Source organism: Mus caroli, unplaced genomic scaffold (genome assembly GCF_978045245.1).
Source record: "Mus caroli unplaced genomic scaffold, Mus_caroli_1 scaffold_4, whole genome shotgun sequence".
In the NCBI taxonomy this organism is placed as follows: domain Eukaryota; kingdom Metazoa; phylum Chordata; class Mammalia; order Rodentia; family Muridae; genus Mus; species Mus caroli.
This window is the reverse complement of record NW_028227259.1, coordinates 87,304,082-87,316,672: the sequence shown is the minus strand read 5'-3', so window position 1 is coordinate 87,316,672 and position 12,591 is coordinate 87,304,082.

Genomic DNA, 12,591 nt, shown 5'->3' with positions numbered 1-12,591 from the left:
GGAGGGGTTCGTCCTCAGTTACCTGATAATAAAACCTCTTGCAGTTTGCATCAGGTGTGGTTTTCTCTCGGGACGTTGGGGTGTTGGCCAGCTCATCCTGGGACTTGAGCAGAGGCCCAGCTTCGGGGGTCTTACAATCCTGATTTAACTCTGGTACCTGGTATATTTCTTAAAAATTGACCATTTCATTCATATTTTCAAGTTTTGTTGAGTATAGGCTTTAGTAGTAGGACCTGATTTTTTTTTGTTTTTGTTTTTTTTGTTTTTGTTTTTGTTTTTTTAATTTCCTCAGTTTCTGTTGTTATATCTCCCTTTTCATTCCTGATTTTGTTTATTTGGATACAGTTTCTGTGCCCTCTGGTTAGTCTAGCTAAGGGTTTATGTATCTTCTTGATTTTCTCAAAGAAGTAGCTCCTGGTTTTGTTGATCCTCTGTATAGTTCATTTTGTTTTTACTTGGTTGATTTCAGCCCTGAGTTTGATTATTTTCTGTTGTCTCTTCCTCTTAGATGTATTTGCTTCTTTTTGTTCTAGAGCTTTCGGGTGTTCTGTTAAGCCGCTAGTGTATACTCTCTCCAGTTTCTTTTTGGAGGCACTTATAGTTATGAGTTTTCCTCTTAGCATTGCTTTCACTGTGTCTAATAATTTTGAGTATGTGTGCCTTCATTTTAATTAAATTCTAAAATCTCTTTAATTTCTTTCTCTATTTCTTAGTTCTTAGGGTGTTGTTCAGCTTCCATACGTTATGGGCTTTCTGTTATTTTTGTTGTTATTTAAGACCAGCCTTATGTCCATCTGACAGAATGCATGGGATTATTTCAATCTTCTTGTATCTGTTAAGGCCCGTTTTGTGACCAATTATATGGACAGTGTTGGAGAAGGTACCATGAGGTGCTGAGAAGAAGGTATATTATTTTGTTTCAGGATGAAATTTTCTATAGATATCGTTAAATCCATTTGATCCATAACTTCTGATTTTTTTTTTGGTTTTGTTTTTTTTTTTTTAACTGAGTCTCTGTTCAGTTTCTGTTTTCATGATCTGTCCATTAATGAGAGTGGGGTGTTGAAGTCTCCTATTCTTATTGTGTGCAGTGCAATGTGTGCTTTGAGCTTCAATAAAGTTTCTTTTGTGAATGTGGGTGTCCTTGCATTTTGAACATAGATGTTACTTGTTGTGAGTTCTTGGTATATTTTCCTTTGATGAGTATGAAATGTCCTTCCTTATATTTTTTTGATAACTTTTGCCTGAAAGTTGATTTATTTGATATTAGAATGGCTACTCCAGATTGTTTCTTCAGACCATGTGTTTGAAAAATTGTTTTCCAGCCCCTTACTCTGATGTAGTATCTGTCTTTGACACTGAGGTGCATTTCCTGTATGCCGCAAAATGTTGGATCCTGTTTATGTATTCAGTCTGTTAACCTGTGTTTTTATTGGAGAATAGAGTCCATTATTGCTAAGAGATATTAAGGAATAGTGATTGCTGCATCCTGTTATTTTGGTTGTTAGAGGTGAAATTATATTTGTGTGGAAATCTTCTTTTGGGTTTGTTCAATTCCTTCATGTATTTTGTGTTTTCCTGTAATTCTTTAAGGGATTTTTATGTTTCCTCTTTAAGGGCTTCTAGCTGTTTACCTGTGTTTCTTTCTTTAAGGGACTTATTTATGTCTTTTTAAAAGTCCCTTCTCTTCAGCATGAGATGTGATTTTTAAATCAAAGTTGCTTTTCAGGTGTGTTGGGGTATCCAGGACTCACTGTGATAGAAGAACTAGGTTCTGATTATCCCAATTAGCTTTGGTTTCTGTTGCTTATGTATTTGCCCATGCCTCTTGTCATCTTGATATCTCTGGTGTTAGCTGTTCTTGCTGTTTCTGACTGTGGTTTGTTCCTACTGCAAGCCAAGCCTGTTTGTCATTACTCCTGTTAGACCAGTTCTCTCTATGAGGGATTTGGGTAAGGAGGGCTTGGCACAGGGCCAGCTCAGGGGTTCAGAAGGAAACTAGAAGGATCCTGTCCCAGGTTGTTCCTTTGTTCCTATGTCCTGATGACTCTGGGCTGGTCTCTCTTGGGCCAGGAATTTGAACAGACATGATGGTCTTAGCTGTGATCACATGTATGATGTCACTCTTGGGAGTCCATCTTTCTCCTGGTAGTATTTGGGTATGGAAAGGTGTGACAGAGGATCAGCTTTGTATGCTGTGGCACAGGATCTGTACTACAACTTCTTATTGATTACCTGTAATTATCACTTTTATCCCTTTACCTTCATGAGTAGTACTAATATGAAATTCATAAATTTTTTCTCAAATTGTCAGAAAATAAATATACCTAGATTTCCCTACAAATTACATGCTTTAACCTTTCCTAAATTTCTCTCTACCTGATTTTATTCTAAACTGACATATACATAATCATAGCAAAGTAATCCCACCATCATTTTGGTGTTGCATTATGACATAAACATATTTTGAGAAATAGATGCACTCATAATATTTTGTAGAATTAAATAGTATTACTATGGTTTAAATACCATATTTAAGAGTCATCAAAGCAAAAGAAAAGAAAAAAAAAACTTCTGTTCAAAATTTAATGCCTGTGACTACTGTTTGCTTCAAGCAAGATCTGAGGGCTAACCAGAGTAGACTCAATTAAAATGAAGCTAAGTCTGTGTTTCTTAATCCATGTATTAATAATAATTTTCAGTAGAGTGCTTGGGGCAGTCAAGCAAACTGCCTTGAGTTCTGGTGATGTCACAGGCTTTTTCCCTTCTATTCACATTGCATAAGGGCAGAAAGACAATTGGGTCTTGCACAGAGCTATAGAAGCCAAAGTTACTCCATATGCAGAATATAGTTATTGGTCCCATGTTCTCTCACAGAGCTGCTTTACTTGTTAATGAGATCATGACTACTGCTGCCTTTGAGTCCTTTGAACCACAGAACTCTATAAATAAAAGGCCCTATTATTTCAACACTCCTGTTACTCACCAAAGAATTGGTGCCGGAAAATACAGCCTTTCACTTGCTCTGTGTGTAAAATCTCCATTGCCTGCAATGGGAGGGTTTGTGCAACTTAATTACAGGAATCTGCCACTTGTGAGGGCATTGTACAGTACTAATCCAAAGCACTTCCAAAGAAAAGAGATGCTAACATCCACCCACATTTCACCTAAAACTACAGATATAAAACAGTGGCTCCAGATGTCCACAGCTTGCTTCTAAAACAACCTCCTCTCAGGGTATTTGAAGTTTAAATGTTAAGAAATTGCCACTTGAGAATGAGTATTAAGATTTTTCATTAATAACTCCATGAGTGCATTGAGAATGCCTGATGACATTTTCATCTGAGGTTTGTTTTAGGAGCTTTCTTTGTGTTCTTCTGAACAGAGTGAGAAATTAACAATCCCAGCAACACATTAATCTTGACAAGGCTAAGAGCTTTCTCTTCTCTCTCTATTTTCTTCTTTTTATAAAGGACTACATTGGTGATGAATAGAAACAATACACTAGTACAAATTCATGCAGCTTTCTTCATCCCTGATACTATTATACTACAACATGAATACACTTTGTTAAAGTGACTTAAGTAAAATGCCAGAACACAATGTAGCAAATGTTGTACACAAAGTGTTTGTTAAATAGTTTAACAGCAAGTATGAGCACTACTACGAACAGACAAGAGCTTGAAATTTTTATTATAGATTTTATATTAAAATGCATATATAACTTTGTTTTGATTTACCTGTAAACAACTTTAATTGAAACACCAAAAATATTATTAATAGCCATTTTTATTACTTTCACTTTCTTAAATTTATAAGCTGAATGTACTTTGATAACCTCTCCCTACTTTAATTGATTTAAATGGGCCAAGAAGAACCTTGTTTATCTCTATAATTTAATAGTTCATTTCTGCATCCTTAATATCTTGAATTCATATTGACTAAGTATCGAGTTTTGTGATATGCAGTATATAATGAGCAATAGCTTGTATATAAGGGGGCACATTTATATTTAGGTAAATTGCAAATTGTATTGAGCAACAGAGCTTTGTAAAATTCTAATCTTAGAATCAGGTAAATAGGTGATCTACAGTCAGTAAATGACATTTTTCTCTAATCTAAATATATTTTAATGTGCACAAAATAATGAATATGAATTTAGCAAGTAATCAAAACAAAGATAAAGTCTTAGCCACTGGGAAACACAGAGTGCCAGCAATGATGAAAAGAAAATGGTTTCACCCTCGAAAGCAAACCTATGAGTTTACCAACGGATAGAAAGATTCCGTAGGAATTCAAATTTTAAATTTTTCTTGAAAAGCAAATACCTCAAAATAGATAGAGATATTGTTTCTGTTCTGTTAAAGTAATAGGTAACCATCTGCATATGCAGCAGAGAATTGGCTAGTCAGTCATCAATGGGAAAAGAGGCCCTTGGTCCTATAAAGGCTCTATGCCCCAGTGTAGGGGAATGCCAGGGCCAGGAAGCAGGTATAGGTGGGTTGGTGAGCTGGGTGGGGTTAGGAGGAGGGGATAGGGAGTTTCAGGGGGAAACTAGGAAAGGGGACAACATTCGAAATATAAATAAAATAAATATCTAATAAAAATTATAGCTAAACTTTAATGTGTCCAATATATTAGTTTCTAAGTGCTTGAAATGAAATAAGAATAATTATTAGTCATAAAAGCTCTATAACATAAGAGACAGTAATATAATTTCCACTTTAATTCAAGGCAACTGAGATCAAATGGTTCAGTGACTTTGTAGTGGTGATGGTCATGATGAGTAGAAGCTTATGACCAAGAGGCCGAGTTGATAATTTTTGTCCCTATACTGGATAAATTCCCTATAAAAGCAGTAAACTCATGCCTTATTAAAATCCTAGATACTTCCTTTATCTATCCATTTTCTGTGTGGCTAAACAGTTAAAGACAACTCATTTAATCTCTATCTGCTCAAAAATAATGTCATTTAGTAGAAGTCTTGTATATCTTCATATTTATTTATTTATTTATTTATTTATTTATTTATTTATTTATTTTGCATATATTACATCCTGACCACATCACAGTTTCCTATCCTGACACTGCCCACCATCATACCTCCATCTGCTCTAGATCCACTCCTCTATTTCCATTCAGAAAACAGTCCTCCCAAGATATCAACCAAACACAGCATTACCATAATTCTAGAAAAAACCGACATGGGAAAGCTAGGAGAGAAAATCCAGTTGGAGGAAAAAGTCCCAAAGCAGACAAAAGAGTCAATCTTTTGTTAATATAGTCATTATCTTGCTTTAAACTTTATATTTTCTTGTCTTTCACAATTCGATTGTATATATGTATATTTTGTCTCATGTGTGGTGTGGTGTGTGTGTGTGTGTGTGTGTGTGTGTGTGTGTATGAGAGAGAGAGAGAGAGAGAGAGAGAGAGAGAGAGAGAGAGGAGAGAGAATGTGTGCTGTGTATATGCTATACCACATACATGTAGTTGTTTATACATATATTATGGATAATATGTTTATATATTAATATAGCACATTTATACAACAAACCAAACATGCTATTGCAGTATGCATGAACACAGCATATGCACATAAAAAGATTAAAAGACAGCTCAACATAGTGCTGTACTAAGCATGAGGCTGTAATATGGAAAAGAGATTGAGTACATGTAAATATAATGACGACTATGAAGAGCATGGTTATTAATGAAAGAGGTAGCAGCTTCATTTGCAATATTAGATGCCTACACACATTTTGTGTTTGTGATTCTCTCACCATTTGAAATTTCCCACTATTTAATGTTTTGTTGTCCCATATTTTTCTAAATCTGTTCCAGAATTTTATTTGTAGGATATGTTGAATAGCCCAAGTATCTTTCCATTTATGGGTTTTATTTCTCTTTGATATTTTATAGGCCTAGTGGCTCATATTTATGCTCTTTCCTCACACTTTCTCCTCTACTCAAACCTCATGGGCCTAATTGTTATGCCACACTGATAAGCATAAACATTAATAAAAAAAAACCCGAAGTACTATTGAACACCATTATTCATCTGCCAAAACCAATTGACAACTGAGTCTTATATTTGCAATTACAATCTGTGAAAATTTTTATGTTCCTTCTTAACCTATTTTGTCTTAGCTCAAAACTCTCCTGTCTATACTTGCTTTGCTTAGAGAATCAAATCCAGAGACTACTGCTTTCAGCTTCTTTTCTGCTTTCACATGACTGACTGACTCATTTTTCAAATATGCAAATATGATCATATTACCCACTGGCTTGACTGTTTTGTCACTGTCCATGACCTGTAGACTGAACATCTAATCCCTTAGTACTTTTCCAGTTCTTAACTGTCACTCAAGTTGTGACTTTAGCAGAGATGTAATTGTTTGTTGGTTAACAGAGAATCTGCATAAACTTTTTTCTTGATTTTACAGAAGCCCTTATTTTCTCCTTGTTTATCCTTTCTGTATATTTAAACTATTAGTTTTAGTCATTTCCTCTGCAGATTTCTCATGAGTAGACTGAAAAGACATCAACAACCTATAAAATACTTTTCATATTCAATCCAAATACTTTCAACCAAAAGAATGCAATACTTAACTTTCACCTTTCTAAGAAAGACTCTCTTTTCCTCAGATGATAATACTCAAATAACTTTATTGTTATCTTTATTAATTTAATGTTGTTTTCAAAATGATTCAAAGTTATTTTTTTCAGGAAGATTTCTTCACATCTCAGTTGCAATTCAACATCCTTGTATGCTAAAGACTAATGATGTTTATAACAAGACTTTGCAGGAATTGTTTTGCATTTCAGTTATCCTACAAGAGTCTCTATATTCAGAAATGGGATACTATCATCTTTAACAATAAAGACCATCACCCCCAACACCAATACCAACAACACTAACAAGCCTTTGCCAGTATATCCTCTGGCAAAGAATGGATATGTCATTATTCCATCACTCTGGTCTCATAAACGTTTGTCTCTAATTACCTACAGAATAAGAACTATTTGCAATCATGTCTCATAGGTAAATGCTGGCAAAAAGATGATCTCATTTTTATCCCTACACTCATCTTTGTGCTTACAAATATGTAATATATTTGCTTCTGTCTGTCTTCCTAGAAAGTCCTAAGTCTTGGTATATAACAGAAACACAATGGGTGCTTAAATGAGAGGATGTTCAGAAAGAGATGATAGGGTACACTTCTGCCACTGTTCATTAGTTTTGGCTAAAGAGAGTGTGATGGTTTATATATCCTTCCTTGGACCAGGGAGTGGCACCATCTGAAGGTGTGGCCTTGTTGGAATAGGTGTGACCTGGTTGGAATGGGTGTGTCACAGTGGGTGTGGGTATAAGATCCTCACCCTAGTTGCCTGGAAGTCAGTCTTCCACTAGCAGCCTTTGGATGAAGACATAGAACTCTCAGCTCCTCCTGTGCCATGCCTGCCTGGATACTGCCATGCTCCCACCTTGATGATAATGGACTGAACATCTGAACCTGTAAGCCAGCCCCAATTAAATGTTGCTTTTTATAAGACTTGCCTTGGTCATGGTGTCTGTTCACAGCAGTAAAACACTAACTAAGACAAAGAGATACTCACTTTGTTCTGACAAAATATTGTCCAACATCTCTTTAAACATTTTTTATCCATCCCACTCCCCAAACACTACTGAAAAATTTAACAATATCAATTAAGTTTCTTAGGTGCATTAGATTCCTTTCCTATTGATATAATAAATACTCTGACCAGAGAAATTTTATTGATAAAAAGATGAATTAAGTTCCTAGTTCAAGAACTGGTCCTTCATGTATGAGGGCTTAAGACAGTAGAATGTTTAAGCCTCTAGTCACATTGTATGTGCATTCATCAAAAGAGCAATGAATACATTGTTTTCTGCTCAGTATTTTTCATCTTGTAAAATCCAAAATTCCGTACCCAGTGTTTTTGTATAGTATTTCCATAGTATTTATATCCTCTGAGTACAATTAATGTAATCAAGAGTATCCCAAACAGGCATGTTGAGGTGCCCATCTCCTGGATGATCCTATATTCTTTTAAGGTCAAAAGTATTCTAACTAATAATATTTAAAAATAACTTTACCTGAAAACCCTTTTTTAAAAAAAAAGATAAACTCAGATGCATGCATTGCTACTGAGTTTGGATCAAAGCACTAAACTTTGGATTTCCTTAAGGGCTGTGACTTTTGTAAATAATAGGATCATTGCAAAGATCCTAAGTGTGTGGGTTAAGTGGTTACATATTTTAGTTCCTATGAGTACGGGAAATTTAATCTCAGGGGATATTTTAGACTCTGTCTTCTTGCTAGGAATGGCTGTTAAATTATTGCTTCATGACTATGTGTGTGGGTTTACTGTGATTGGGGTGTTAGACTAAGTGCCCATTCAAAACCTAGGATAGCTCCATGGGTTAGCAAATGTTTTCATGATGATGCCAATTATAAATGATCTTTGGAAAGTAAATTCCAAATTATTTTGAAAAACAGATATGAATGCTAACTTTATAACAAAATAATAAGTTTGAAAATTTAAGAACAGGGCTAGCCAAACAGCATAAATGATCTATTTTTTGAAAGTTATAAACACTTTAATTATGTAATTAAAATTTTTCTTTGCTTCCAAATTATGATGATATTATTTTTAATAGATCTAACAAGATTCTTGTAAAAATAAGATGTAAATTTTAATTCATTAAATAAAAGTTAAAATGCAATGCTATGCTGACAGCAATGGAATGTACAAACTCAAAGAACTCTCCATAGTGGATATAAAAGCTTGATGTGTAACATTTGTACCTTAATCTAATGGCCCTTTTATTCATTTCTTACTGAGTTGTGCAATTCATTGGTAAACTTGATTTAAAAAATGCACAAAGCATGCATCTAAACATATAGCATTTTATATTTTAGAAAGTTTGAGTGTGCTATAAAATTTTGACTCTTCTTTTTTTTCTAGTTTTTTTTTATTAGATATTTTCTTTATGTACATTTCAAATGTTATCCCAAAAGTTCCTTATGCTCTCCCTCTGCCCTGCTCCCCTACACACTCACTCCCGCTTCTTGGCCCTGGCATTCCCCTGTACTGGCGCATATAGAGTTTGCAATACCAAGGGGTTGACTATCTTCTTAACCTGGATGAAGTTAATATAACTTCACCAAAAACTTCAAGAAATCGTAAAGACAAAAACCAAAGAAAGACAGCAGAATCTTGTTAGTTTTCAGTACCATAATTAAGAAAAAGGAGTAATAAAAATATTGAAAAGAATTGTTATAAGCAAAACAAAAATAACTAACACTCAAGAATACTTAGATTAACAAATATTGAAGTATCAAAGAACTAAATTAATAGCACTTTGAGTTCAAGGTAATAAAATAACCTTGAATGTTTTATTTGGAATGGGAATTGATACATTTTATTGCATTCAACTCTTACCTTGAAAAAAAAAAAAACAATTGTTTCTCTGGAAAATATGTCTTCTTTTCTCAGTGTATGGTTTTATGAGAAACTAAAAAGATTAGTGAGCTAGAAAACACGCATGGAACTATTGCCCAGAATTAAGCAGAGTAGAAACTTCTGGAACCTGGGGACAGTAGCCTACAAAAAAGCTCAGTGAGCAAGTGGCTAAAGGCCAGACGAGGGCAGAGCACAATGACTGAAAACAATCCAAGTTGTCTGAAACAGGCAAAAGGAAAATCCATTCATGGGAACCAGTCATAAAATAGGAATTTAATACAATAGACCAGCAGTGTTCGTGTTGTACTGAAACATAAGAAATGGCCAGATCAAAGAAAATTCTTAAAGTTGAATTTTTTTTAAAGGTTGTGTAATACAGGTATGACTGGTGTGTTCACACCAGCACTGGAAGATAGATACAAACAGAATAAGAAATCCAATGTCATAAACAAGCAAACCCTGTTATCCAAGGATTGTCTACTAAGTTTGATTCTAAGAAGTAAGAAATAAATAATGATATTTAAATATTGGTAAAAATTAAAAACAGAGAAGGATTGAGAAGTATTGACCATGAATTATTCTCACATATTACTTGCATGACTTTTAATTTAATTTATTTTTTTTACAATTACACTAGTTTATGATGTAATATGCATAAGTGATACTATCTTTTGAATGTTTTGAATGTTTAATTTATTTTTGTCTTGTTTTTTTTTTCTTTCCTGAAATCCATGACTTTAGCCATGACTACTCAGAGTCAGGTGACAGATATTTAATGTTTAGTAAACTGGGAATCTTATAGAGATGTATTGCTTTTTATTTGAGTGCAATTTCCCTCGGCTCCTGCTTCCTAGTTCCTTCTGGAATTTCTAATGGAATGTGTTACCTTTCGGTGAATGTCACCTTATATACTTCATATGTTTTTGGAAAACAGCTTCTCTAGGTCGACAACTTTTGGGGAACTAGTCATGAGTCATGTAACTATTTAGGTGAAAAGTAACCCACACCATTAAGATTTTTCCATATCAACACCAAACATTGAAAATTCTCATTTTTAGTGACCACTCATTAATAATAGCGTATGTGTGTGTGTGTGTACTTGTCAATATGTAAATGCATGAGAGAAAGAGATGAATACATAGATGAAGAGTTTATCAATATTTGTAACTTATCTTTTGTTTCTTTTAAGATAACCAAAGAAGGGGAGAAGTTGGAATAGAGAAGAAAAGAGAGAGAGACAGAGACAGAGAGACAGAGACAGAGACAGAGAGAAGAAATGAGAGAGAGAGAGGAAAAAAGAGAGAAAGAGAGGAGAATTTGTTTTTAAAAATAGTGATGATAAACTTCTCAATCAAAACTAAAAGAAGATATTAGGAGAGATATTTTAATGTGTCAGATAGAGTCAAGTATGGTGAAGAATAACATCTTAAACAGGTGTTAAAACTGGAATACTTGTATCACAGTCAAGGTGCTTCTTGTTTATGACTGCGATGAGAACATGACAAGAAAGAACAAATTCTAAAGTGCAAAATGCAGTTAATCACCCAAATGTCAGTCCTGAATAAGAGCATCATTCAGATGCCTGACACAACATGGAAGGAGCCTTGTTTTGTCAGTGTCTTATGGTTCCCAGGAGACAGTCCCAGGCACTTCCCAAAACCCACCACTGTTATTGGCCTTGAATTCTCCCTAATGGATGCCATTCAGTCACTGTTTTCTGATTGTTCTGACAGAAAATTGATGTCTGAAGAGACCTTGTTTGTTTGTCCTTTAATATCCAGGGGGAACAGCATGATTCGTGTTCCATCTGTGAATCATCCTCATTTTAATCAGGATCTCTTACATAAGCTAAAAGAGAAATTGATTGAAGGTGTTATTCTGCTGGCAAAGAGAATTTTTTTTTATATTTGTAAAGCCTCAGGAGAAAAATATGATTTCTATATAGGCATAAACAGAGCCTATCTATCTCTTATCTATCGGTCTGTCTGTCTGTCTATCATCTCACTGTCTTTATACCTATCATTTATCTATTTATCTATCTCTTCTGTTTGGCACACAATGACACTTTTTGTTAGCTCATAATAGTAGGCTAAATGTCTTTACATGCCTGTTTATTCTCCCTGGCAACAATAACAGTCCCAAATGCATTAAGATTCTAGAATCCTGAATAAAGCAAACTTTCTCATAATAAAATTATTATGGGCTTTGATAAGAACCAACTAAAAGAACCAAATAATTGTCATTTTTTCAATTTTTTAAAAAATATATTTGCATGTACATTGTATGTGTGAGACTATATGGCCACATATACATATGGATATATGTGTCTATGGCTATGTGTTAGGGGTATAAGTAGCTGGATCCCAGGTGTCCTCTACCACTCTCTCCTTATTTCTTTGAGACAGAGTATATACTTTAGTAAAGGCCTTTGTTTTCATAACTAAGTTGTAGCACAACAAGCAATAGCTATTCTTCTAGCATCACTGACTCAGAGCTGGGGTAACAGTCAAGTGCATGGCACTGGGTTCCTTGTAATGATGCTAGTATGTAGTCTCCACTAATCACTGTTGAAAAACCAAATGTTACTAAACACTGGGTCATCTCTCCCGTACATTTTCTAATAGAAAATAAAATCAAAGTATGCTGTTGTCATGATTTTTAAATTACATACTGATTTGCAATTTGACAAGTCACTGGCCAGTTCTCTGTTTTTTAAAACCAGAAAGGTTAGCAAAGCACCAGAATACTGCAAGAGTGAATGGTGTCTTGTCAATCCTTGGATGTCACTAAACAGGTTGGTCTACATACTGGACAGGTGTTCCTTTGCAACCCTCTATGGATAATAAGTATAGGGGTTGAAAAATATTCATACATTAGTATATTAATAAAGAGAGATCAATATTTTTGCTCTTTGCATTTAAGTTAACTTATTGAGCTTCTGCAAAAAGTAGATTTCAAATATTAAATTACAAAGGAAATTGAGAATTTTATCACTACAAGGATTAAGATAATTTGTTTTTAATACAAAATATATTTTTAAAGATAGTTATAGATAATATATACAAGAGTCATGTTACAGAGCATGGAAGCTACTATGATAAA